Consider the following 24,978-nt stretch of genomic DNA (forward strand, 5'->3'; position numbering starts at 1 on the left):
CATAAGGTGAGCAGAGGATCTTTTGCTAACTATTTGCTTGCTTGTTTGCTTGCTTGTTCTGCTTTTGTCACTGGGTGAAAAGAGAAGGAAGGGGCAACTGGTATTCTTGAAGGTAATGGTTTGCAGGAAGGAATGATCCCGAGCTCATAAATGGAGATTTGCGAGGGCTCCCCTGCATGGCTAACTCTCTTTCCTGCACAGCAGCCAGAATCTTACGCAGCTGGGAGAAACAAAATCCTGCAGAAAATGGGCCGGGAATAGAGTTTGAAACCAGAGCTTTCAAAGCCACAGCTGGAAGCCTTGCCACTACATCAAGGCAATAATAAACCCTGGTGTAAAACGCACACCGGCTCTGACACAGCCATGTTCACAAACTATGTCTGAAACAACCCCCTCTGCTCTGCTTGGGAGTTCTATCACATTAACTCCTTTCATGTAACCACGGCAACACATGTTAAGAACACACTGCATGGCTTTAAAAATGTATCTTTTCTAGGCAGTACAGCACCTGCAGGCCCCCTTGCTTGAGGAAAGCCTTAGGGGGTCTTCCTTGGGTACCAAATATCTCTGCATCCCATTTACTCCACCTGCTTAATTTTGTTTATAATGAGCAGGTACCCTGAGTTTGCCTCTGAATTGGTATTGCCATGACTGAGCTGAGATGGCATCACCTATTGGCATTGGTTTTATTGTTCAGCATCCAGAACTTTATTTTATTTTTAAATGGCGCCTTCAGCCCAAAAAAATCAATTTTAATAACTCCCTCTACGGACATGATTTTTTTTTGTAAACCTGTTTGAGGTGTTTGGATTTTTTTTTTTTTTGTTTCTGTTAACAGTCAAGCAGTGCATACATTTTATGAAATAAATGAATGAATGTTGATTGGGCAATAGGGAAGAGTAGATAAGCTGAGGACATGGTTGTCCCATAGATGGATGAACATTAAAAGGTAGCATGTTACTCCTTGAGCAATTCATACTGTGTTCGATTGTGACCCTAGCTGTCTAGCCCTTTGCACATATACTTTGAGCAACATAGGACTTACTAAGTAAAAATGCATACCATTGGGCACCTGTGTTGCTGTTTTTTGGTGTGTGTGTGTGTGGGTGTGTGTTGTTTTTCGCACCTGCTTAAAACATTTGGGGTCTTTTTTTAGACAAGCCTATTTGGCGATACATAGTTGCTGACATGTTTTCTTATTTTTAATGCTAATTTTAATTATCTGTATATGTTTTTCATTGTTTAACTGCATTAATTGATCATTTTAATATTTCTTGAAAACTGCTACAGTCAAGTGGTGCCTAAATTGTGTTAAAAACTAGATGGATAGCTAAATGGAAGTGACAATTGCTGCCCCATGTCAGATCATGCTGTCACAGGTATATCTGTTACCCAGAGAGTTTTCCTTCTTAGCTTGTAGCCTCCATAATGCCTACTGAAATGAATGTGACTCAGATCTTAACTAGGGAATAATATCCATCCACCCCCTTCGAAGCCAGTGGGACTTTGGATTGGATTGTATGCATCCTTAATTCTGTTCTAGATTGTGGCTGCGGCACCTGATTAAAACCAACAAAGATAGCAGCAGATTCCTCCTGGTGACAGGTGGGTTTGGGCTAGGGCCTATCTTCTGCAGCTGTACCAGAGGACCAAGATGTCTCTAGAGAGGTGCAGAAGAAAGAATGGGAGAAGGAAAGACATTGCGAGCCCTTGGAAAGGGGGAGGGGAGGGAAGAGAAACCCTGAGATCCATCAAACACGTATTTGTCTCATTAAAAGTGTTTTTAATTTATAATGCCCTGGAATGTAGTTGTCACCCAGCTGTGCATCCATGACAATGTTGCCTCTCTCTCTCTTCCCCTCGCCCCCCACCCTCCTGCTCTGCCTCTCCCCCTTCTCCCCCCCTTTCACTCAGCCATTCCCCTCTCCCACCTCACTGGGACTGCCATCAATTTCTTCTCATCAGCTGCAGTTACAGTAAATGGATTCATTTGTGGGCAATAGAAGCCGAGAGACAAAGGTGACAATATAATTAAGGTTTTTAATTCTATGCCTGAACAGTTAAGTCCAAAACTCATGATAATTAGCTGGCTGTAATGAAAGATCTTTAGTCGTTATTTTCCCTTTGTTTCCTGTAATGGTTCATTTTGGCCGGCCACATTTGTCCTTTTAATCTGAATTCTGCTTAGGCTGTGCTCTTGTCACTCTATTTATACCCATGAAGTGCAAAAAAAAAGAAAATAAAAAAGTGTTCACAGCACAGCAGAGCACAGCTATTTGCCCTTACGTGGGGTGCAAGCCTATTCCTAGAAATGCTACACAATAAAACTGCTAGTCAACAAGTTCCATAAGTGGTTTAGTCCAAATTTTGCTAAAGTTAGTACCTGGATACAAATTATGGTGCTGGAGGAGACTCTTGAGAGTCCCATGGACTGCAAGAAGATCAAACCTCTCCATTCTGAAGGAAATCAGCCCTGAGTGCTCACTGGAAGGACAGATCCTGAAGCTGAGGCTCCAATACTTTGGCCACCTCATGACAAGAGAAGACTCCCTGGAAAAGACCCTGATGCTGGGAAAGATGGAGGGCACAAGGAGAAGGGGACAACAAAGGACGAGATGGTTGGATCGTGTTCTCAAAGCTACCAGCATGAGTTTGACTAAACTGCGGGAGGCAGTGGAAGACAGGAGTGCCTGGCGTGCTCTGGTCCAGGGGGTCACAAAGAGTTGGACACGACTAAACAAACACATAATACACTCACCATGTGAGAAGTTGTTTGGGGTGGGGGGCTGAATTATCAGCATGAAATTGGAAGAAGCAAAGCCCACCAGCCAGAAGAACATCTCTGTTCTCTTGATAAGACTCAGAAAGGCACAGATACATACAAGATTGCCTGCACTATGCAATGGGCATCCTCAGAATCCCCTACAGTTGGGGCATGGCTACTTTTCACATGGTAAGAGTAGCATGCCGTCAAGTTCTGAGTCACAGCCTGAAATCAAGGAGGGATAGTTTGAGTTGTGGCTGCTTTGTCCTACCAATTTCCCATTGGGGGTTAAGTGCAGCTAATTTACGTGGATCAAGACCAAATGCCATTAGCACATCTCTGCCGGATCCATGTCCTGTTTCCAACAGTGGCCAAAAACAAGCAGGATATGAACACTATAGCCCTCTTGTGTTGTTGTTCCCCAAAGACTGGTATTCAGACATGTTAGGAATAAAGCAGTAAGCTACCTGAACCACTTGGGGTGAAGGAGAGGAAGGCAACCTGTACTTCCCGATTCCTTCTCTGTTAGTAACTACTACTTGTTGGTAAAGTAGATCACATCCTTCCTGCATTTTCTTTGAGTTAAGTCTGTCTAGGAATGAGTCAGCATGTGGGTGCATTAACGTCTTAGTTCCATCTTGCCCTTCCATTGAACTATGGGAAAGGCTGTAGCTCACTGGTAGAACATCTGCTTTGCATGCAAAGGGATCCTGGTTCAATCCAGGTAAGGGCTGGGAGAGACTCCTGCCTGAAATTCTGGTGAGCTGCTTCCAGTCAGAATAGGCAGTACTGAGCTACATGGATGAACGGTCTGGCTCAGTATAAGGCAGCTGCCTATGCAAAACAAAACTATCTAGGCAGCAACCAATTTAAAGGTAAAGGGACCCCTGACCATTAGGTCCAGTCGTGACTGACTCTGGGGTTGTGGCGCTCATCTTGCTTTATTGGCCGAGGGAGCCAAAGTACAGCTTCCGGGTCATGTGGCCAGCCTGACTAAGCTGCTTCTGGCAAACCAGAGCAGCGCACGGAAACGTCGTTTACCTTCCCGCCGGAGCTGTACCTATTTATCTACTTGCACTCTGACGTGCTTTCGAACTGCTATGTTGGCAGGAGCAGGGACCGAGCAACGGGAGCTCACCCCGTCGCGGGGATTCGAAGCGTCAACCTTCTGATCGCCAAGTCCTGGGCTCTGTGGTTCAACCCACAGCGCCACCCACGTCCCATGCAACCAATTTAGGCGCATCCAATTGATGTGTGATCACCAATGTCCTTTTGGACCCGGAAGAAGGCGGTATGGGGGTGTAATGAGGTGGGGCAAACTTATACACATTCTGCTGATTCGTGTGGGAGCCAGGATTGGAACACCCACATGAAATGGTCACCACCTGTACTTAGAATGGCTTTGTTTGCCATGAGTGATAAACCTTGTTTCCTTTATCCAGTAGTCTGACCAGACTATTTCTTTCTGCACACTGCTGCAATATCTTTACCAAACTCTGAGAGATATATCACCTCTGATACAGACGGTAATATACAGACATCATGGCTTGTAACAGTTGATAGTCTTATCTTCCATGAATTTGTCTAATCCCCCTTTAAGGCTATCCAGTTTGGTAGCCATCAACACATCTTGTGGAATCCTCATTACTATAGATTAAACTTCCTATAGGGGATTTCTTATAAAGTCCCTTCCCTGAAGACCATCACAAATCAGATGCCACAAAGCTTTCAGATTCCCTTCCGTCAACCACAATGTTGTTACTATTTATTTATATATATACAACCGACTTGCCAGAATGGCTTCTGTGTTTTCTCACTGCAGACCACTCACACAGTCAACTACAAGTCATTGCATATGATATGATGAGAAATCAAGGTTGTGCATCTGTGCCTGTGAGTTCAGCACTAGTACGGACACTCAGTAGAATCAAGTAGTAAAGCTTTTCATGGATGCAAACAAACCAGAGACATCTACAAAGGACAGCAAAGTCCCTGCACATAGAAAAATAGTATGGCAGAGGGAGGGCTAGTTTGAACCTTCCTGACACACTAGTTTTCTACATGTAGGGGATTGCTTCTTCTGGCGTTTTGTTTTGTTTTGTTTTGTTTGCAGGGACACATATGATTTTCTCTCTTCAGTGTGAAGTGCTATAGACCAAGATAAAGCTTTAGCACATTGTTTTGCTGAATGTATATAAACTGCTGAGTTGGGAACTACTGTCACCCTTTTTCATTTCTCCACCACACATTTCCATTACATGGGCATGGTGGGATGTGACCTTGAGCTATTTAGCTCACTCAATCATTCTAGAGCACGTACGCTAGATTTTTCAAGACTACTAATTGCCCCTTTAACATCTGCTTAGGTCATATTCTGTAAGGTTTAAAGCAAATGATAAACCTGGAAGTATTCTTCTCTAGCAAGCCAGGAGAGGGGGAAATGGCACTGTTTCATATCAGGATTAGCCACATGGATCTCCTCACCGAGGGAGCGAATCAGACCCCTTTTAATTTTTTTTATCTGACACTAAGCAGGTGGGTCAAGAAGCTTTATTCTATTGCACCTAAGGCAAAAGAACTGTGGGCATTTGGCAAATCTGTATTGAATAGGAGTGAGCATGAATGAATGCAAATTTATTTATTTTATTAGGCCATTTATATCCCATCCTTCTAGTGCAAATAAAACAGTGCAGATTGAAACATATAAAATTACCATTTCTTAACAGCAATCTAAAACACAATCACGAAAAAAAGACACTGGGTCAGCGGTCTTAAAAACCATAAAGACATCCTCTGCCTGCCAGAATAGGAAGGTCTCCAGTAACCAGTGTAACCAGTGAGGGAAGGGGGGTGAACTGCATTCCTGGAGCAAGGAATTCCATAACCTGGTGCAACCACTGAGAAGAGGAAACAGACTGAAATAAAGAGAAGTGTTCTATAACCTTTGTATGTTAATATGCCTGTTGTGTTTGTCCATGGAGTTTTCTTGGCAGGAGAGGAGAGCGCAAAATATAGAGGAGAGCGGAAAATAAGAGGAGTGCGCAAAATATGGTCTGAAGCTCAACATAAAAAAACAAAAAATGAAGATCATGGCCACTGGTCCCATCACCTCCTGGCAAATAGAAGGGGAAGAAATGGAGGCAGTGAGAAATTTTACTTTCTTGGGCTCCATGATCACTGCAGATGGTGACAGCAGCCACGAAATTAAAAGACGCCTGCTTCTTGGGAGAAAAGCAATTACAAACCTAGAAAGCATCTTAAAAAGCACCTTGCCAACAAAGGTCCATATAGTTAAAGCTATGGTTTTCCCAGTAGTGATGTATGGAAGTGAGAGCTGGACCATAAAGAAGGCTGATCACCGAAGAATTGATGCTTTTGAATTATGGTGCTGGAGGAGACTCTTGAGAGGCCCATGGACTGCAAGAAGACCTCTCCATTCTGAAGGAAATCAGCCCTGAGTGTTCACTGGAAGGACAGATCCTGAAGCTGAGGCTCCAATACTTTGGCCACCTCATGAGAAGAGAAGACTCCCTGGAAAAGACCCTGATGTTGGGAAAGATGGAGGGCACAAGGAGAAAGGGACGACAGAGGACGAGATGGTTGAACAGTGTTCTCAAAGCTACCAGCATGAATTTGACCAAACTGAGGGAGGCAGTGGAAGACAGGAGTGCCTGGCGTGCTCTGGTCCATGGGGTCACTAAGAGTCGGACATGGCTAAACGACTAAACAACAACAACATCATGTTAATAAATCCAAAGTTGTCCAGAGAGGCATCTCACTTTCATTTCTGGTTGTCTCTCCTTTCATAGCTTAATACTTTTGTAAACCAAGAAATCTTTAATAAAAATATATTTTAAAAAAGAAAAAAAATTGTGGCTCCTTCCCCATCCCTGCTCAGCATCCCCAGGATAGAACTTTCTCCTACTGCAGACATGAGCAGAAACTTGAACCCTTTCAGGAAGTTCTATAAGACGTGCCAATATGTGCTCTGAAGCTTAAGACACAAAAATGTGGAGAATTTAGCAGCATTTAAGCTTAACACTGCCTTGCTGATATTTGATATTTTTACCTATCATGGGCAGGCTGTAAATGACGAATTTTGTACCCATGTTTGAAAACTGCCAACCAGAGATCTGGAGGGAAAGGTGTGCCTAATGTTCTGTCAAACTCTCCAAGAGTTTAGTGCAAAGGTTTTTATGGTCCAGGGGAACATCAAAAGCTGCCTTCTGCTGAGTCACACCAATGGTCCATGTAGCTCAATAGTGTCTGCAAGGTCTGGTGGTGGCAGCAGAGTTTCAGACAGGGTACCCCCGCCATTCATGGAGATGCTGGCGGCTGAGCCTAGGACCTTCTGTATGTGTTAGGGAATGTGTTAGTGGCTAGTCTAAGATTTCTAACGGTGTGGCTCCTCATAAAGCAGTAGTTGATCCCAATGGCTGATATTTTGTATTCCACAACAAGTATATAGGAAGGTTCTGTCTAATACAGATAGATGTTGAGGCATATGGTGTGGGCTTCTCCAGTGGTGTGTCCTTTTTGGTTTGAAGTTGTCCGTACCAATTTTGCCTTTGACCAAATCCTTGATATTTGCAGATGGTCATGTACTTTAAAATTATGTTCATGTAGTATGGGGATTAACAGCAGGACAAGATATGTGGATTTTGCAAACCCTTAATGGTTCTACTTTGAACCTAGAAAGATAAATACACACCGTCTATCATGCAGTGGTCTGAGGACCTTACTACCCCGGCTACATTTAAATGTATTTCATTTAGACATTAATTTCATGTTTTAATTAGACATCTGGAGGGCTTGTATTATTTTTTATGTTTAACCTGAGATGAATGTTGAAATATACTCAGAGTCGCAAAGTGATTTCATGCTCTTTATTCAGCTCATAGTGGTGAGGAGGAATGAATAAATGTCCCCTCACAGTATCTGCTTTATATACATTATTTACACAATGGGCTGCACATGATTGGCTAATTCTGGAATTCTACTGTAAGCCAATCAGGTTGTGGATTCACTTCTATCTGGAGCAGGATTGGGTGGTTCCTGCCAACCAATCATACTGCTGCATTGTTCTAGGACCAATCAGACTGCTGCATTCTGAATCCTATTGTTCTAGGACCAATCAGACTGCTGCCTTTTGGATCCTATTGTTCTAGGACCAATCAGACTGCTACAGTTTGGATCCTATTCAACTCAGTACATAACAAATGTACAGGTCAATGCATCTTTAGTGTGAGCTGATGGTTGCTGCTGCTGCTATTCAGATATTCTTTTCCCCCCTTCATTTTTAATAATCTTATTTTATTTCACTTTCTTCAATTTGCAAATAAAAATTAATTTAAAATAATTATGAAAATAATAATAAATATCAGTTTGGGAAACACACTGGGCCATTGGAATCATTGGCCATTGGAATCAAAAAGTTCACAGATGCCGTATCTGAATTAGGAGGAAGGTGGTTTTTTAAAAAAAAAGAAGTAGAAAGAGCAGGAATCCACTGGAAACTGTGTCACTCCTTTTCCCACAAAAACCCTTCACATGAAACATTGGGAGAATTTTATGCAACAGTAACTTTGACTTATCACGTAACTTAGAACACATAACACCAATAACATTCCATAGTAAGGCCATTTTGGCACATAATTTGCCCTTCATGACCCTGCCTGTAATCATTGATAACACTTTCCCGTTGCCTTAAAACCAGTAGTCTGTGGAGAGGAAAACTGTGCCCCCTAAAGCAAATACTGACAAATCTTGACACAAATAAGAAGAAAGCTTCCTCTTTATCGTGTAATTTCTTAACTCGAGCTGACTTTTCTTCCCTTTTTCTGCTTGGCTGAGAATAACATTTCAGCCAAAAGGTCCCCCCTTTCAGTGTTTCCTCCTTTCTGTCATTATTACCAAATTCCAAGAATATTCTGAGGTTTCTCAGATGAAAATCGGGTAGCTCTGTTGGCCTATTAGAACAATATGTAGAGAGGTCAGTAAAATATTAACTTCAGTAAAACCAATTAATGTTCACACTGTCAAATGTGAGGTTTCAGCTTACACCGCCTTAGGTTGGATGTTCAGTATTTTTTAAAAACTGGAGAATTACTATTACTATTATTACTATTACTACTATCATTATTATTTATGTACCACTTAATTGACAAAGTGTTTTCCAAGTTAAAAATAATAATCAAGAAATATATAAGCACATGTAATTAAAATGCACAGTCCATAAAAGCATGAAAGTATGCACACATACAATTAAAGTGCGCAATAAAATAAGCCCACTAAAATAGTTTAAAAAGTAATTGAAACAGGAGATTTAGGTCAGGAGATCAGAGGAGTGCTTTTTGAGCATTACAGCCTTTGGCAGAAGAAGAAGAAGAAGAAGAAGAAGAAGAAGAAGAAGAAGAGGAGGAGGAGGAGGAGTTTGGATTTGATATCCCGCTTTATCACGACCCTAAGGAGTCTCAAAGCGGCTAACTAGAGTTGGGATTCTGAGTTCTTCATCCCGCAGTGAGGGGCTGGATACACACAAAAACAATGGGGCCAGTGCAACAGGGCTTTCCCCACACTCCCCACCCCACCCCACCCCACCCCTCAGTTTGCTCTAGGGGAGTCAGGGGAGTCCCAACAACAGCTCCTGGTGGGAGGGGGCATATCACTTCAGGCACGCATAAATTCTTGAACCGACAGAGCGATCTGCTTAGCACCATGCTAAATTCCTCTCCTTATATCAAGGAACAAATCGCTTGTTACCAACTGACACTGTGCTCCTCAGAAATAGGTTACAAACAGTATTCCTAGCTTTCCCATTCCAATTTAATACATCTGGTGAGAGATACCCTTGGTCTCCATTGAGCCCCAAACAAAATGCTGATAAATCCTAGCCTAGCAATTTCACACTGGAGGCAGTTCTTTTTCGAAGGAGGCAAAGACTCAGTAGGGAGCAAAGTTTTGTTACACATGATCATCCTAGCTTGTGGATACCATTGAAGTGTCACCCTACTACTACTACTATTACATATCATTTAAATCATAAATATACAATTAAAAAATAAGAAACGCCATTACCAATAGACCTTACCTGATGCAACAGACTTTGATTTCTAATACCTTGCAAGCAACCTTATTTTTTTTTTAAATACCTCTCTATAATCCCAATGGGATTTTCTTTTAGAGTAGCCATGTATAGGATTGCAATATAGACTGGCAAAAACTGGCCTTGAGGTTTTGCAAAGGTGTGCTGTTGTTTCTGCAGGTAGTGGCTCTGCTTTTAGTCTAGTGTTGCCTTTCCATGGATCTGCCTGCTCTTCCCTGCCCAATTTACACATTTTTAAAGAAGTACATGTTACAAAAATACAGTACATCTACAATATCCTTTTCTTTTAAGGAAATTGTAAAAGGTTAGACTGAAATTTCCTAGCACTTGGGCAAGTTGAGAGCATGAAACAGCATTTTACAATTGTAAAATGATCTAAATCAGAACCAAGCTATTTTTTTTCTGCGTCATATATATATATATATATATATATATATATATATATATTAGTACAGCATGTTCCCTTGCCCTTGATCCTCTAATGGAGGCTGAGTGATTAATTATTTTGGCTTTTTATGGCATCCGTGTTAACTTGCCGCTGCACATTCATACTTGCAATTATATAAGTGAGAGTTAAAATAAGAGAGACTTGAATTATTGAAATATTTATAATCAGAGATGTTCAGAGCAGAGGGAGAACCAAAGTAGGCAGCAAAAGTTAATGATTCAAAGATAAAATACTGTGTTTCAATAATCTAAAGGGAGTGTGGCAAATATGAGGATATTAAAAATTAAGTGTTCACTGATGAGATGAAAAGGCATGGACCAGACCCTTTGGTGATCTAAATCAGTTTCATTCATTACCTCAGCACTGTTAAAAATATGTTTGTCCCCTTCTTTGAGTTGCTAATAAACCCGCACCCGAAAATTGCAGGTTCTGCACTTAATGAAAGTCTTGCAAGCTTTGCAGTTATGAACATGGCAAGAATTCTGATGCACATTTTCTATTGTTCCTGGTTGTTTCCCCTTTTTTGCATTTATATAACCTGTCCTGGACAGTAAACATAATCACACTGATCCAGTAAGGGTGATCTGTGTGTGCAGATAATGAGCATATACTTCTGCACTGGGTGCAATATCAGGCTACCCTTTAGGCTTGATGGATGAACCTGCTTATATGTGGGGGTACACCTTCTCTAGGGTCACACTTGTGACTGCAGCTGGACTGAGGTCCATGGGTACAATGTAGTATGCACAGCTACTATATTTCCTACATATGTTTTAAGCCCCTGTGAAATGAACGGAGCAACATATTGCCATTTGACACAGTGAAGGTGGGTTCTGCCCTGCAAAACCAATCATTTCCTGGGGTACAATCTGATATATGGGCAAGGGGCCCTCTGAATGAGGGCAAATGTGCTTAGTATTCTATTTCCATCTCAAGCAATCTCCCGTTATTTTGGGGTATCCTGTACTTTAAAAATAGTTAAGATCAGAAGCATACCCTCCAACATTTCTTCTGTCTCCAGGGCAGCTGTTTACCAGCTCCATCTGGTACGCAGGCTGAGACCCTACCTGCTCGTGGACCGTCTCGCCAGAGTGGTGCATGCTCTGGTTATCTCTCGCTTGGACTACTGCAATGCACTCTACATGGGGCTACCTTTGAAGGTGACTCGGAAACTACAACTAATCCAGAATGCAGCAGCTAGACTGGTGACTGGGAGCGGCCGCTGAGATCATATAACACCGGTCTTGAAAGACCTACACTGGCTCCCAGTATGTTTCCGAGCACAATTCAAAGTGTTGGTGCTGACCTTTAAAGCCCTAAATGGCCTCAGCCCAGTATACCCGAAGGAGCGTCTCCACCTCCATCGTTCTGCCCGGACACTGAGGTCCAGCGCCGAGGGCCTTCTGGCGGTTCCCTCACTGCGAGAAGCCAAGTTACAGGGAACCAGGCAGAGGGCCTTCTCGGTAGTGGCACCCGCCCTGTGGAACACCCTCCCACCAGATGTCAAAGAGAAAAATAACTACCAAACTTTTAGAAGACATCTGAAGGCAGCCCTGTTTAGGGAAGCTTTTAATGTTTAATAGGTCATTGTATTTTAGTGTTTTGTTGGAAGCCGCCCAGAGTGGCTGAGGAAACCAAGCCAGATGGGCGGGGTATAAATAAAAAATTATTATTATTATGCAAATAGGGATGTTCTAAGGGAAAGTGGGACATTCCGGGATCAAATCAGAATCTGGAACAGCTTCTGTAAATCCGGGACTGTCGCTGGAAAGCAGACACTTGGAGGATCTGCAGAAGCACATAAAAAGAGCCTGCTTGATCAGGCTAAGGGTCCACCTAGCATAGCTGTCAAGTGTCCCTTATTTGAAGGGACAGTCCCTTATTCCAGTGCCATGTCCCGCTGCTGTCCCTTATTGATGGATGTCCCTTAAACGATGTCCTTTAAATTTCAAAGCAAGCAGCTCCTCTCCCTCCCTCCCTGCCGGCCAGGGAGGAGGGAGGCTCCAACTGTGTTGCTTGGCTGTGTTGCTCACCCAATAAGAAGTCTAAGAACGACTGGGGGTGGAGCTTGCATGCCTTGTGTGTGGCTCGTTAATGCAAGCTGTGGGGGTTTTTGAATGCTGGACGCCATTTTGTTGCACGTGCTGCTGCAAACTTTGCAGTGCAAAGCCAGGCCGGGGAGCCATCTTAAGTTGAGGCTGCATAGGCCTTGTGGTGCATGTGATTCAGATTCTATTCAGTTGAACCTCTGGTTACAAAGTTGGTTGGACAGTGTTCTCGAAGCTACCAGCATGAGTTTGACCAGACTGCAGGAGGACAGGAAGACTGGAGTGCCTGGAACAGGTGAGGCTGCAGGTCCCTTATTGTGGCTGCTGGTCCCTTATTTTCAAATCTGTAAGTTGACAGCTATGCCATCTAGTCCAGTGTTCTGTTCTCACAATGGCCAACCAGATGGCTGTGAGAAACCCACAAGCAGGACTTGAGCACAACAGAGCTCTCCTCTCCTGCATTTTGTATGTGTCTTTTAAATGAAGAACATTGTGTCCCCAGGTAGTCTTGGGGCCAATCACCTTGTCTCTGCCTAAGCTATCTCACAGGGCTGTTGTGAAGCGGGGAAGTGTTCCCACTCTTTGGACGATTTGTGGGACACCCATGTCATAATTAAACAATGAAAATGAAGGGGGTGGGGCCTAAGAATGTTGGCCTGTCAGAGGTCAATGGCTAAATGGCTGAGGTGAAATTTGAACCAGGTGCCCTCACAGTTTGGATTCTAGTTAGTACATTTGTCAACTTCCATGTATTGATTTCCATGTTTAGTGCAAGATATTTCTAGGGAGGAAACCCGTACATGGGGATTATGCCTTGATTGTTCATTATTTTAATTAACCAGATAACCTGTCACATCTCTATTCTGTCCTTCCTTCAGAGTGCTCAGGATGGCTTATGTGCGTGTTAAAAAAATCATTTTTCATCCTCACAGCAAACCTGAGGTGGATTAGGTTAAATCTTAGAATCGTAGAATTGGAAGGGACCCCAACGGTCATCTATTCCAACCCGCTGCACTGCAGGAATCACAACTAAAGCATCCAAGATGGATGGCCATCCAACCTCTGCTTAAAAACCTCCAAGGAAGGAGAGTGCACAACCTCTTGAGGGAGTCTGTTCGACTGTCAAACAAGCTCCTACTGTCATAAAGTTCTTCCTGATGCTTAGTCAGAATCTCCTTTCTTGTAACTTGAAGCCATTGGTTCAAGTCCTACCCTCCAGAGCAGGAGAAAACAAGCTTGCTCTGTTAAGTCGTGGGCGAACATATCAGACGACACAGCGATTCTTCAGACAGCTCTTGTTTATTCAGATGGCCAGAACAGAACTGAACTGAAGAGCTCAGTCAGCCTGCTTATATAGAGCTCCAGAACAGCATAACTGTTGCAACTTTCTAAAACTATCCAATCACTGAACGTCACTTTTGATCATTTGCATACAAACTATCCAATCACTAAATGTCACTTTCGATCCTTCATTTGCATAACTATCTACAGTATCCCCCTGCTGGCCCAGGGTGAGACTTCAGTACATAACATGCTCCATCTTCCATGTTGACAGCACTTAAGATATATGAAGATTGGTATCATATCTCGTCTCAGTCTCCTCTTTTCCAGGCTAAACATACCCGGCTAGAGGCAATCTAGATTTAGGTTAAATACATGGGCAGTTGCCCAAATTGGCTACTACATATCTTGCTCCTTCCATATTCCCCTCCATAATGTCAAATAGACCTTTCCCCACAGCATGCGGCATATCTCCAGACCTGCTCTGCATCATAGCCTGCTAACGACAGGCAACTGAGTGGGAGAACATGGGGGCATCATGATTTCACCACATGAAGTAAGTTCCACTGGGTGGTACAGAGGAGGAATAAGACACATGGCTTCTTTTTTCAGTGGCCACTGCACATTTACCACAATGGTTTGGCCCAGAAAGAATGGTCCAATATCAAATAGAGAGCTTTATGGATAAGCAAGGATTTGAACGCACCTGTCCTTGCTCAATACTAGATACTTTCAAACTTGCTAGGTAAGTCCATTATTTTTCTTCATGCCCACCTGTGTTGTTCCCCTCAGTTCTAATTACACCTCTTTCTGTGTGAAAATTTATTGGCGCTCAAAGAGTGTCAGGATTGTCCATGTTTTGCTGTCTTTCTAGGTTCTTTTCCCCCAAAAAACTTAAGGTAGGCAAGAAAGAACAATAAAATCATATTTGGATCACCTTGACCCAATAAGCCCCCCTCCGTTCTTGTGAAAGAGTTCTATTTTCACCAACTAGTTTATGCAATCGGTTATAAAGCAAATTAAAGACCACCGAAACTTAAGCTCTGTAGTTTCATAAAAATGCTCTGTTCTTGTCAGATCTCTACCAGCAACGTCATAGCTCACTGAGCAATTGCCAGCTTCCCACTACATCTCCTGAGAGCTGTCACACTCCTCATCCATCATAATTGAGGCAGTCCACCTGCTATGGGGTGGGTGGGGGGGTCAACCTTTCAATTGTAATGATTGCTGAGATGCGATAGATACCTCTTGTCATCCCCTTCATTTTTATGTTAGTCTTGGATTTGGAAAGGTCAAAATGGAGGCTTCTGTTCTGATACTTTTGGTGGGTCGGCATTTCCTGATGGCATCAAAGGGTTGAGTCTATCTACTATCATCCTCTCCTTGTACACATTTCTTTCCGCAGAGGATCAAATGCAAACTAACTGAATTATTTTAGAAGATTAGGAGAGGATTTCCATGTTCAGCACTTGCTTGTTGTTGTTGTTGTTGTTTAGTCGTGTCCGACTCTTCGTGACCCCCTGGACCAGAGCACACCAGGCACTCCTGTCTTCCACTGCCGCCCGCAGTTTGGTCAGACTCATGCTGGTAGCTTTGAGAAACTGTCCCACCATCTTGTCCTCTGTCGTCCCCTTCTCCTTGTGCCCTCCATCTTTCCCAACATCAGGGTCTTTTCCAGGGAGTCTTCTCTTGTCATGAGGTGGCCAAAGTATTGGAGCCTCAGCTTCAGGATCTGTCCTTCCAGTGAGCACTCAGGGCTGATTTCCTTAAGAATGGATAGGTTTGATCTTCTTGCAGTCCAGCACTTGCTTACTCAGAAGTAAAACCCATTATGTGCAACTGGGCTCACTCCTCAGTTCAATGTGTCTAGGATGACATTGCACATGCCATTTGGTGTTTAAGGTTCTAGACCGTCTATTCATGGACGGTTCTTTTAGTCTAAGATGTAAAATGACATCTCCATTGGTGGAGCTATTCTTCTCAGCATAGTGAGTGGTTTGAATTCTGTCATGGACTTAAGAACTCTCAAAATGCTTTCCCCATTTGAGTAACTTTGCAATTGCTTTGTTGAAGTCAAGAGCAGTTTTTTTTTTCAAAAGAAAAAGAAACACACACACACTTGTGCTTGAATACATAAATTCAAATGGTAACTGTTGACATAAGTCCTGATCCTTTTCCAGAGCTTGACCTTGATGCAAATGTGACATAAGGAAGCCAGAAACTGCATATATATTATAAAGGCTAGTGCCTGGCAACCCAAATTTTGATTCTACTTAGAAGTATCTGAATACTCCACTAACCTTGGACCTTAATAGCCAGTAATTTAATTTGATGCAACAAACCTGTCTTCATCTTTTGGGAATAGTCTAAGGCCATTGGGATTTATTGTTGACAGAAGTTATCCATTGCACAAACACAGTACTATTCTGCTCACAGGGACATTTTTACAGGAGGGCAACCCAGGGCAGGTGCCCAGGGTGGCAAATTTGAGTGGTAGCAGTAGGAACAGCACTGCATCCCACCCCCCTCCACCACCACCTTCCAGAGCTTCCTTGTCCCATTCATAGTTCCTGACAGGGTCTTACATCAGCTGCTACCCAAAGGATTCTGGAAAGGGAAGGAGAGCAGCCGCCGCCGCCGCCGCCAACCAGCCTTTCTGTTTGTACAAGATGCTTAGAGACAGAGAGAGGGCAGGAGGATGGCTTCCCCATCTCCTTCCCCTCCCTCATTCAAACTAGATTTAGTCCAAGTGAGGTGGTTTGTTATTGCCACCACCACTTGACTTGCTACTCCTTGTTTTCCAAGCAAGCTTGGGAAAATAATTCAACTCTGCTGGTGCACAAGGGGAGGCTTAACAGAAGCGGCTTCCTGGTTGCACACTAGCGTGATGAATCTTCCTCAACAGCAACGTGGTCCAGCCAAGCTCTTCTTGGTGGAGAGGAGGATGCTGAGCCAGCACATGCAGAGGAGGCAGTAGCCTTGAGGGACAGGGCGGGGCACCAATACTGCCTAATTGATATTATACATTGCTGACTGGGAAGAGAAAACGACTTAGGTACGGGCTATCTGAAGGACTGCACAATATGAACCTGCCCAGGCTCTTCGGCTGGCAGGTGAAGACTATTTTATCCCAACAGGCTTTTGGGAACTGACTGCTTTTAAAGGAAGGGGTCTTAGCGTACTGTACTGTAGTTCTCTCCCCCCCCCCCATCTGCATTTAAATAGATGTGGGGGTTTTATTTGCATTGTTTTAATTCTATAGATAGTTTAATACTTTTTAACCATAACCTTCCATGTGTTTTAAACTGTGCCTGCTTTATTGGTATTTGTTTTAATTTTTGTGAGCTGCCTTGAGGCAGAATAATGATAATTATTATTATAAATAATAACAACTGGGCACTGCTGAGCAAAGGGCACAAGACTTCCCCAACCCCAGCATGGCACGCATGGCAGGGGCTCTCTGAAAATGATCTCACACAGAGCCTCCCTTCCTTATTGCCTGAATGAGAGTTAGTTCTTCAGCCAAGGCTAAATAGTTTCTCCTTGCAGAAGGGGAGCATGTGCCTTCTGCTCGGTGGCAGCATTGCCATCAATATATCACAGCCTGTTCATAAAGTGGGAAGCCTCTGTGTGCATGGAGCTCCCCATGCGCATCACAGCCTCTGAATTATATAACTATTTGCTTGTTCAGCTGCTCACTGGATTGACCTATATGCTAACAATGGATAACCAAAAAGCAGCATTAGCTTGGCAAACTGTCCGGGGGATGTTTTTTGTATATTGGAAAGGTCTGACTCTGACTTCTCTCTCCCCCTCCCCACCGTTTCCCCCCCCCCTTTCCCTTTTTGCCTTTTGTCTGTAATTTATGGTAGATGCTTCCTTGAGGGTCTGCTTCCTTCCTCATGGTCTGTAAATGTTATGACATTCTGATCTTCAGGGCCTTTGCATCTTATTAGATTTATCTTTGCATATATTAAGCCTAACTGCGGTGAAATTTATGATAATGGTGAATTTTACAAACTGCATGGAACAGGAAATATGTAAGTCACAATTTACACACTTCTTGCTAATGCTGCAGTATTTGCAGGCTGATACATATAGTGCTTTTCGAGCAGTGTTTAAAATCACGTTTAAATCCAGGAATAAACCTGCTCAAACCCTGAGTTTTGAGGTTAAATCTCTGAGGCCCGATTCTTCCTCAGAGAAAAGCGCAACACCCACATATGGAGCAATATGTGCACTGGCAGGCAGGCAGGCAACATATACTATCCCAGCCCAGGACATTGGAATATGCCATCTATAGCATCCATTGAGTCCCTCCCTCTCCTAGTGTGAACATTACTCAAGCGCTGATGCCTACTGTCTCACTTATAATTAATCCAGAGGTGGCTGTGCCTGTCATTGGCTCTTGCTTCATCAACTGCTGGTCTCTCTGCTTTCCACCCTCCCATTCCCTGGGGGCTTCAGCCCCCCTGTATCTCACGTATTCCTTGGAAATACTTCCCATGCATTTCATAGTGCAGTAGCAGCATCCTCTCCTGCAGCACCTACACTGTTAAAAGGTAGCGTCTCCACTCCCATCGTCCAGCCCAGACACTGAGATCCAGCCCCAGGGGTATTCTGGTGGTTCTCTCATTGCAAGAGGAACCAGGCAGAGAACCTTTATGGTAGTCATGCCCCCGCTGTGGAACGCCCTCCCAGCAGATGTCAAACAGATAAACAGCTATGTGGTTTTTAAAAGACACCTGAAGGCAGCCCTGTTCAGGGAAGTTTTTAGTGTTTGGTGTATTGTGTTTTTGCTGTTTTTTGTTGGGAGCAGCCCAGAGTAGCTGGGGCAACCTAGTCAGATGAGCATCATATTATTAATTATTATTATTATTATTATTATTATTATTGTAACCTTTATGCAAGAGAGTGAAGCTTTTCCTGCATGCAACCCGTTATTCTCGCAGTAATGAAAACCCAGCTAAATCTATGTTCAAAAAGGGATGAGGGTATTGTGCGTTATCACATAGAACCAAAGAATTGTAGAGTTTGAAGGGATCCTGAGTATCTTCTAGTCCAACCCCCTTCAATGCAGAAATATGTAGCTGTCTCATATGGGGATCGAACCCTGTGCAACCCTGGTGTTATCAGCACCATGCTCTAACCAATTGAGCTATCCCATGGCTGGTAAAAAGAACCAGGAAATGTGCTCTTAAGAACCCCTTGTTGCTCCGTCATAGACAACTTTGCTCATGATTTAGGACGTGAGATGGGAGGCTGGGGAGAGATTTCATAGTGAGGGTAAAAGATTCTCCGTAAGGTTCAGAGACCCCTGTTGGATATCTTCAAGACTGAATAAAAACAGTTTGACAGCATTTATTGTGGTTACTTAATTCTCCTTAACTTAATTCTCCTTAACTTAACTTAATTCTCCTTAACTATGAACTCAGATCATAGGGACACGGGTGGCGCTGTGGGTTAAACCACAGAGCCTAGGACTTGCCGATCAGAAGGTTGGCGGTTCGAATCCCCGCGATGGGGTGAGCTCCCATTGCTCGGTCCCTGCTCCTGCCAACCTAGCAGTTCGAAAGCACGTCAAAGTGCAAGTAGATAAATAGGTACTGCTCCAGCGGGAAGGTAAACGGCGTTTCCATGCGCTGCTCTGGTTCTCCAGAAGCGGCTTAGTCATGCTGGCCACATAACCTGGAAGCTGTACGCCGGCTCCCTCGACCAATAAAGCGAGATGAGCGCCGCAACCCCAGAATTGGCCATGACTGGACCTAATGGTCAGAGGCCCCTTTACCTTTACCTTGTATGTATGTATGTATGTATGAACGACCATTGCCTGATGCTAAAGTTTAAAGCAGCAAACATGCGACCAGTAAAGCAGTGAAACAATTAGCAAGATCCGGTGGGATTTCAAACTCACAGTAGGTAGCTATGGGATTGAATACAGTGCTTGTGACCTATGCTTAGTCCCTTTTCCCTTCAAAATTCTTGTCAACTCCTACTATTTGGCCTCTTTGGCCAAATGTGAACCTTTGGTACTGATTGGTTAGGACCCACAAATGGATGCCACCCCTCCTGGGAGGGGAGTTTTTGTAAAAAAAAAAAAAAATGTATTAAGGAGATGACTGTTCCTCATTCCTGTCCTCCCGACTCATCTCCAGATGCAGGGTCTCCCCTTCTGAGCAGTTAAGACACCAGAAATGTTAGGCCCTGCCTCTCTTTGAAGTGTTTTCACTGCAGCTAGTCATTAAACAACTTGTAACTAAGAACTGGACTCTTGAGCTTGCATGTACAACTTTTTGAAGACATCTGAAGGCAGCCTTGTATAGGGATTTTTTTTTTTTTAATGTTTAATGTTTTATTATGCTGGGAGTGGCTGGGACAACTCAGTCAGAAGGATTAAAATAAATAAATAAAGACGTCCCTATTTTCATGAGAGAAATGCAGGAAGGTATGTAGATTATATATCTACTTACCTTCCTGCATTTCTCTGGTCTCAATGATCTGCTAGTTTCCAAACCATTCTCGCAGGCATAGAATACACAGCAATCTGTCCCTATAACCTGTGAACATCTGTTCTGTTAGAAACTGCCTCTGCCTTTTTTTGCTGCTTTTTTGTTGTTTCTCTTGCTGAAAACTGCTTTCCTGTTTTCAGGTGAACTACAGACCCCTTAAAATCCTGCAGATGATAGAAAAGATCACCTCATGCCAGACTGCTCCTGTCTGATAACCTTTTGTTTCTTCCTCCTTAATCAAATCTTACCTTGCTCTACACTGCCATCTACTGGGTGAAGTAATTAGCACCAATGTTACAGGTACTTCCGCCTTGCAGTAATAATAAGCAGCCATACTGCAAACACCTGCAAGCCCACCTTATTTCAGAGGTATTTAAAAAGGCATAAGGAAAGTGGGCAGCTTTAAGAATTCCACAAGCTAACTCTCCAGTAGTCATGGCTAAACATCAGGAAATAGCAAAGGCCTGCCTCAGCAAAAGATAAGCACTTTTTAAGTCCCATTGATTTCAATCAGAGAGTTAACTATGTGCTCAGGCTCTCGCACTGAAATCAATGGGATTTAAAACTGCCAAACTTTGCCTGGATTGTGCCCTATATTTTGGCCATGCTCTGTGAAGAATTCCTATGTGTGTGTGCAGCTGTAAATGAAAACATGGCAAGCAATAGTAAACGGACATTTCATTTGAAAAGAGGACAGATAAAAAAGAGAAATTGTGTGGACAGAAAAGAATCAGGTTGGTGCAAGGGACAGCTAACCTTGCCTGCTAATAGCAAACCCAGGTGATGGGCGCCAACAGGATTGAAGCCCAAATGGGACCACAATGAGAATTAAGAGGGAGAAATATGGTGTTTGCAAAGAAGTAATTAAAGGTGGGGCGAGTTCAGAGAGGATTAAGCATGCTCAGTAGCCAGAGAATGTTTTGCGTTAGCCAGGGGAAATGGAAACAGGAGAAATAAAATGCCCTGCTCATAGCTTATAGGCTAATATGCACACATTAGCAATTTTAAATGCAGTGAGGTCACTTCCTCCACCCACCTCATTTCAAGTTGCTTTTTTCTTTTGCTGTTCACACCAGAAAGGAAACAAGGATTAATTTAGGGCTGCCTAAATTAATTAATTTTAGGGCTGGAATTTCAAATTCGGAATTGACGTCCAGGCGGCACTTTGTCCCAGATTTTAGGTACCGCATTTTTCGCTCTAAAAGACACACTAGACCACAAGATGCACCTCGTTTTTGGAGGAGGAAAACAAGAAAAAAAATATTCTGAATCTCAGAAGCCAGAAAAGCAAAGAGGGATCACTGTGCAGTTAAAGCAGCAATCCCTCTTGCTGTTCTGGCTTCTGTGATAGGTGCGCAGCCTGCATAAGACGCACACACATTTCCCCTTACGTTTTAGGAGGGGAAAAGTGAGTCTTATAGTCAACAATTTTGGGACTTTCCTTAAAAAGGCTCAACAATTTTAGTGGTTTCCTATATATAAAAAAAGCTCTATCCATGGATAGATGGCCATCCAGCCTCCAGTGAATGTGAGTCCACAAGCTCCTGAGGGAGTCCATTCCACTGTCTGACCACAAGAGAATTGTGGAGTTGGAAGGAACCACAAGGATCATCTAGTCTTTTTGCTCAATTTGGGGCTCAAACCCATGAGCCTGAGATTAAGAGTCTCGTGGTCTACTGACTGAGCAAGCTCTAAGTTTGTAGCCTCTCTTGCCCCTTGGTATAGAATTAAAGACTGAACTGGGCCTCTGAGTAAGTATGTACAGTACAAAAAAGAGGGCTTTATCAACATCACTGTCCATCCCAGAATGGAGGAAGGTTTAAAGAGCGCTTTGGTCTCTTAGCTCTCAGTAGAATGAGTCAGTGGGCTGAGATACTATTGTTGGTTCTTCAACCCTGGCTCAGTTTGAAATATTGCTCCTGATATATATGTGTGTGTGTGTGTTCACACATACACACATTGCTTGCTGCACGGGGGCGGGGGGTGTATTCAGTGCCTTCAATACACAGACTGGAAGAACAACACTCTTCCACTTCTCCCCAACTTCCCACTTTTTCACAAAATGAAAGAAAATGCTTGTGAGTTTTTCAGAAGCCCCTAGGATGAGCAGACAACCGCAGGTACAGTATATTTTTCTGCTAGTGGAGAAGACGCATGAAAAAACAGTTCTCTCCAGAAATCCCCTGTAGGTTTCCTCCCACAAATGCCCTGCACACCTTTGGAGTTTCATCCGTGGCTCTGCTCAGTTGAAGTATATGAAAGCTAGCAAAGAATACATCGGAGAAGGAGGCATCGCCAATAATTGCCTTGTTTACTTATTTTCCAGGCGGCTGCCAGCTATACTTAAGGCTGCAACTGCACTGTAGGATAACTTAGGTTGCAAATGGGGTTGCTTGCCGTTCACTCTTCTCTAAAATCAGCTTTGTGGGTCCCCCCCCCACTTTAAATACTGCATGTATAGCTTTAAAAAAGAAAAAAGGCAAAGCCTACTAATAACAGCTGCACTGATGGAAGGAACAGAGGAGTGAGGAGGCAGGTGAATATAATATCAGCCTGCTCCAGGTGAATTCTCCCTCCCCTACAGAATCATCTACCCGAAGAACAAGACAGAGAGACAAGCAAGACCTCAGACCCTGCTGCAATTGGACTATCTCCTCCTCCCCACCAAGGGTCATTTTACTTACTTATTTACTTATTTACTTACTTAAGCTATTTGCATACTACTCAATCACTGGAATTTCTAAGTGCTGTACATAAAAAAAAAAAGCAAAAAGCTTGCCGCATATCAAATAGAATGAATCCCCAAAACTCACAATGGTGAAAATCAATTAAAATTAATAATGAAAGCAAACAATTCCTTAAAATGCCTGCTGGGTTAGAAAAATCTTTGTCTAGCACCTGAAGTTCAACAGATTAAGGCCACAACCTTATCTGGTTACTTTAAAATAGTACCGCATGTCTCCTTAAATGAGTGTACATTTTATTAACTTGTTGGGGTCACTTTAAAGCCAACAGCTTACAGCCAACTATTAATGTTATATTTTAAGGAAGTAGTTAACTACCCTGTTAAAAGACCAGCCAAATTGCCCTTTTATTCTCTCTAGCCAGTTAAGCCTCACCAACATGATAACTGCAGATTCGGCTGGAAGTCTCTTTTCTAACCCTTTGTTGACCTACTGAAGTCCAAGTTTGTCTTCCTGCACAGACCAGGAAATCTTCCTTCAGGTATTCCTTCCAATCCCCAAAAACCAACATCCCAAGCTGCCTCCCACTTTGCTCCTCAGCTGAGCAGACAGGTTCTCCACTTGTCTCTTCAGTCCAAGTCAAGTGTTTTGGCTATTCCCCAAGACTTTGGACACCAAACTGCCCTACCTTGCTTCTCATGTCTTCCTCCTCCTTCTTCTTCACCTGTCCTGGTCCTCTGCTGCCTCCTCCTTCTGGCTGATTCCATGACACCAACAGCTGCTCTTCTGGCCAGCACCTGGCTATATATACACTTCCTATGGCCCTTCTGCAGTAGCCCCAGCCAATCACACTGCCTAACTGAAAATTCTAACCCTGCATCCACCAATCAAAATATGCAGGCTTTCAATCCCTCTTTTGCATACTGAGAATTCTAATTCCAACCTTCCTCACAGGTGTCAGTTGACGCCTCAAGCAACAGTTAAACAAACTTTCACTGGACCAGAGTGAAAACTTCCCGCATCAGATACATTACAGTACAGATGTCAGAACACATGAAACAATACCTGTTAAAACCTAATTCACTTACACAGGATTTCTTCAACCAGGCCTTTGTGGCTGATTAATATTCCACAGCCTTTTAAATGGGTTTGCGGGAGGGAGGGGTTATTGTTTTGTTGTTTCTATTTTAACTGTTTATTTGTGCTTTTATCTTGTATTTTTATCTTGTGAACTGCCCTGAGATCTTTCGCTGAAGGGTGCTATACAAATAATAATTGTAATAAAATAAACAACAATAATAATTCCACCAAATCAAGAAAAATATGCCTAAGCAAAGAAGGTATATGGTAGTTTCTTGTTTTTCAAAAAAATACTGAATCCTAGTCCAATTGAGTTTGTAATTATCCTTTGGTGTCTCTTACTTAGGGCTGGTGTTTGTGAGTGGGCAATAGCTGTGAGGAATCTATGGCCCATCTTAATACCCCCAAATACATTAGCTACAATCCAACAGAGTATTAAGCATACAGAAAGCCATTGAAACCAAAAGACCATTATACTGATAGCTGTCAGTGGCATTTATCTTCAAAAAATAGTACTACATACTTACCACAAACAAAATGAAGCAAAAATATACTTCTGGTCTTCTGTGTCTCACATTTCCAAGCAACTCTTTTTTCAATGACTTCAGGGTAACACTTCCCTTTTGTTATCCTCACAACAAACCTGTGAAGTGGGCTGGGACTGAGAGATAGTAACTGGGTGAGAATTTGAATCCTGATGTCAACAGTTTAGTGCTGTAACCCCCCATTTTGACTGCTGCAGTACTGCTTGGAAAAGTCACTGCAGTCTCAACCAAAAGACCAAGTCCGAGAAATATAAATCCATATCTTGTGAGCTGATACGCAAATTACATCAGTGACTTTCTTTCTTTTGGGCAAAAAAAATGAGAGGCACAAATACAAGATGGGTGACACCTGGTTTGAGAGCAGTACATGTGAAAAGGATCTAGGAGTCTTGGTTGACCACAAACTTGACATGAGCCAACAGTGTGATGCGGCAGCTAAAAAAGCCAATGCAATTCTGGGCCTCATCAATAGGAGTATAGCATCTAGATCAAGGGAAGTAATAGTGCCACTGTA

General features: G+C 43.1%; 1 long non-coding RNA gene across 4 annotated transcripts in view; it reads right to left on the reverse strand.

The window, feature by feature from the left end:
• Window positions 1-23,622, reverse strand: part of LOC308466307 — a 101,706-nt gene extending 78,084 nt beyond the window's left edge. For 3 of the 4 annotated variants that reach the window (XR_013980707.1, XR_013980708.1, XR_013980709.1), the window contains exon 1: window positions 23,528-23,622. This is a non-coding gene — a long non-coding RNA (uncharacterized lncRNA). The remainder of the gene's footprint in view (window positions 1-23,527) is intronic. The other variant, XR_013980710.1, reaches the window with a different exon arrangement.
• Window positions 23,623-24,978: the final 1,356 nt, after the last annotated feature.

Source organism: Podarcis pityusensis (assembly GCF_964106645.2).
Source record: "Podarcis pityusensis genome assembly, chromosome: 17".
Classification (NCBI taxonomy): domain Eukaryota; kingdom Metazoa; phylum Chordata; class Lepidosauria; order Squamata; family Lacertidae; genus Podarcis; species Podarcis pityusensis.